The sequence below is a fragment of the Cucurbita pepo genome, chromosome 16, assembly GCF_057944985.1.
Source record: "Cucurbita pepo subsp. pepo isolate OVF chromosome 16, ASM5794498v1, whole genome shotgun sequence".
Classification (NCBI taxonomy): domain Eukaryota; kingdom Viridiplantae; phylum Streptophyta; class Magnoliopsida; order Cucurbitales; family Cucurbitaceae; genus Cucurbita; species Cucurbita pepo.
The window spans coordinates 13,034,332-13,038,293 of record NC_141813.1 but is presented as its reverse complement, the minus strand read 5'-3'; the positions used below and the strand labels follow the sequence as shown (position 1 = coordinate 13,038,293).

General features: G+C 40.1%; 1 pseudogene; it reads left to right on the top strand.

Annotated features, from left to right (window-relative positions):
* Positions 1-260: 260 nt before the first annotated feature.
* Positions 261-1,488, top strand: LOC111777071 (conserved oligomeric Golgi complex subunit 5 pseudogene; annotated as a pseudogene).
* The last annotated feature ends 2,474 nt before the right edge of the window (positions 1,489-3,962 follow it).

The window sequence follows — 3,962 nt, the reverse complement described above, 5'->3', positions numbered from 1 at the left end:
TAACAAATTAACCAAATTAAAGTAAGATGATATGGTTGTTTTTTTTCTTGGGACCCATGGTAACGTTATTATTATCATTATTTTGATGAAAAGGGCAACGTATACAAAATTAATGAGAAAAATAAATATATTTTATTTGGGGTTTTGCATAGATTTCCCCACCATCTTCATATTATGTAACAGCAATTACAACAGAGTGGACAGACAATATATATATATATATATATATATGGCATTGTGAGAGAAACAGAGAGTGAGTTATGGGGAAGAAGAAGACATGGTCGTTGAAGAAGGTGAGGAAGGAGCTGTGGCCATGGCGGTTTTCGCTCTTCGGAAGGAACCCAATGGATCTTCAGATGATTCATTTCGTGGTTGATAATGTCTTCTTCAAGATCGTCTCTGTCGTGGAAGCCATTGTTTTGGTCTCTACACTCTGTTTTTTCTATCTATGTTGTGGCGGTCATGTTTGATTCTTTTGATTCATTTCTTCATTCTTTTCGTTTCACTTTGTTCATGTATGTATCGACATAATTTATTCTAATTCTTTCGGATTTTGATGTACCTCTAGCTGTTTTTGCAATATATTAGATACAAAATTAAATTGATTCATCTCGTTTAATGTAATATGATGTCGTTAATTGTGTCGCGATACCTAATTTTAACAAAATTAAGGTCGAGGAAGACAAGTGGGTATTATGTGATTTAAAGGACAGATGCATCATCTAACACACTAGAATCTCAGGTCACAACTTCAAATGGTTAGGTGGCCTAACCTGACCTGAACTTCTAACCCATTAGAATCTCATGTCACAACTTCAAAGGGTTGAGGTGGCCTAACCTGACCTGAACTTCACCATCTAGAAGTAAATTCTGTTAGGAATCATAAAATGATATCATATTGTCTACTTTGAACCTGAACATGGTATATGAGCTGAGCTGAGCTAGACTACTCTCGTGCTCTCCCGCCACAATGATCTACTTTCTCAACTCTCATCTACTCCGAGAATGCTCTCCCCACTGTTGGATCCAGTGTTTCTTCCTTCCATCCTCAGTCCGCCATGTCTGATTCGAGTTTCTGAACCGAGAAATGTCGTTTTTACCAACCGTTTCAGTTCTCCAATCTTCACCGAACTACCGAGCTTCTTCACCATACGATTCGTGCCCTATGTTTTTAGAAGGAGCTTAGTGACCTTGCTTCTGCGTCTGTCGAAGAGCCTGAGAAGGTGGATCTCGCTAAGGCTGTCCAGCTGCGCTTTGAGAAATTGAGCCTTTGCTATGAGTTTGACCTGGCGGGCGTTGATGCCGTTGACGAGGAGTTGAAATGGGGGAGAAATTGAGAAGTGAGGCCACGAAGGTTTTGGAGCGAGGAATGGAGGGGCTCAATGAAGCTGAGGGGGAAATGGATTGCAGGTGTTTTACAATCTAGGTGAATTGAAGGCGACCATCCAGCAATTGATGAACAAGTATAAAGGTATGGTTTCTGCTTGAGTCGCGTGTTTGATCTTGTTAGCTCTGTATTTCCCGTTACAAGTCGTGGTAGTGTTCCCTAGATAGAACAGATATCACAAATCATATCACGTATTCAGGAAGAGATTGAATGAATTTGATCTTGTTAACTCTACTTGTGCTGCGTCAAGTTGGCAAGGCTCTTCTCCTGCTGGCTGAAAGAGCTGAATGTTAGGTAGTTTGTTTTCTTGGGGAAACTGTCATACTCTAATCACTACTATCATATGCTATGGTATATAATCCTAAGTCATTTTTTTAATACCGTTTTTCAATTCAAGATTTCACCACTGAGCAATTTGTCTACTATGGGAGCAATAATATTGTCCATCAATAGTCATGTGACCTCGGGGAACATGTAATGGAGCATTATATATATGCAGGACTCGACAGATTTTCTTACTAGCGACCCTGATTTGCTTCACCAATCTATCCAATCTCAGATTTTTGGACTTCATGTAGTTAAACCCCTTCAACTGTCACTTGTTCAACTATTCACCTTCAACTGTCACTTGTTCAACTATTCACCAAGCCTATTGCGAGTAGATATTCTCTTTTTAGACTTTTTCTGAAGGTTTTAAAATGCGTCTACTATAGAGAGCGTTTAACCCTATTCCGACCATTGCCTCATACCGTCTGGTGACTGACTTTGATACCATTTGCAACAGCCCAAGTCTATCTTTACCGCAACAGCCCAAGGGGGGTGGATTGTGAGATCCCACATCGGTTGGAGAGGAGAACGAAACATTTCTTATAAGGATGTGAAAACCTCTCTCTAGTAGACACGTTTTAAGATTGTGTGAGTTTATTGATTTTCATGAGAGGGAGAGTTTTTGTGTCATGGGATTTGGATGTTATACCGATATATCCAAAGAGTTCTAATGCTGTGTGATGTTCCATCGAAGCTAATCTGGGAGGGATTTAGAAATAAGGATCGTTCTTCTCTAATGATTTCTGTTTTAACTCCAGTTTAGATCAGGAACATCTGTTTGGATTATAATTCTCAATGTTTGTGGCATCAAGAGTGTTAATTTTCTTTATCAGGCATGCTTCTCTTGTCAGACCTCTTTCTGAATCAGGAAAACTACGAATGGCTAGGGACATGGCTGGGCTGCAGTTAGCTGTGGGTCAAAATTTGTTCCCCATAGAACAACTTGGTGCACCATATCAAGCTCTTCGTGCATTTCGTCCTCTTATATTTCTTGAAACATCTCAACTGGAAGCATCTCCACTACTTCACGTTCTTCCAGCAAGTGTCATACTTCACCATCTTTATTCTCGGGGTCCTGAGGAATTGCAATCACCAATGCAAAGGAAGCTTTTACCGTGGGCACGATAACTATTACACTAGAGATGTGTCCTTCCTGGTTCTCTCGTATTAGGAAAAGGTCCTCGGGTCAATGCAATTTTAAAAAAAGAATCGATTGACTCCTCAGTAGTACTCATTGTGGTTGTATTCTCAGGGTGAGGATCAAGTTTGGACAGGTATCAAAGCAACTCTCAATGATTATGCCGCCAAGGTAAAGACCAGAGAGACAAGGAATTTAGCTCAGTATGCCCTCGTATGCTTCAAGTAGGATCATCGTTGACAGAAAATTCCCGAGCTATATAACATGCTTCATGTCGGCCTGGACTGTGTTTCAATCTTGATTCCTGGATGATGATGTGCTGTGGGATTGTAGCCAGAGATACCATGCTCGATTGCATGAAGTTTAGGTACCAAGTTATTTACTCAGTTATTTATTTGCCTTAATAACTACATGAAGTAGCAAAGATATCATCTCTGAGCTCGACTTCCCCCATAAATGCAGGGCCAAATTTGATTTGTTTTGCTGAGGACGTCAAGGCCACGGGGTAATCAGATCAACATTGAATTAGTCAGCCGTCATTACTTATGCTTAGCCAGTTAGTCATGCTATCTTTTATACCTGATTTTATATTCTTTTGTTCATTTGTTCGGCCATTTACCAAATAATAGCTCAGAACTGTTTCCAGGTCACGGCCTCATGAGTGTTATTCATCCGGGTAGGGGGAGGGGGGATCTTAAGTACAAAATTTCTGTAATAGTAGTATCATCATGAGGATGAATTATTGATTTTGATAGGCTATGCAGTACGATGGTTGACTCATGAATGATTGTTTCAGGCGTCTGCTAAGTGCAAATAATAATGTAAATGGGCCGTTGGCTTTAATTATTTCCTTTCTCCTTTACTAGTGGGGAGTGATTGCACTGCATCTGCGGGGATCTGTGCAAGGAAAACAACCGAACCCATCAAAACATTTCCTTTTATAATCAAACGGTGTAATTTCTGTAGTTTAGATACCAATTATTGAAATTTTAAGGATAGGATTTTAAACGCCCAAGCCCATTCCTAGTAGATATTGTTTCTTCGGGCACTCTCTTTTGGGTTTCTCCTCAAGATTTTTCAAACACGTATGCGAGGGAGAGGTTTTCGCAC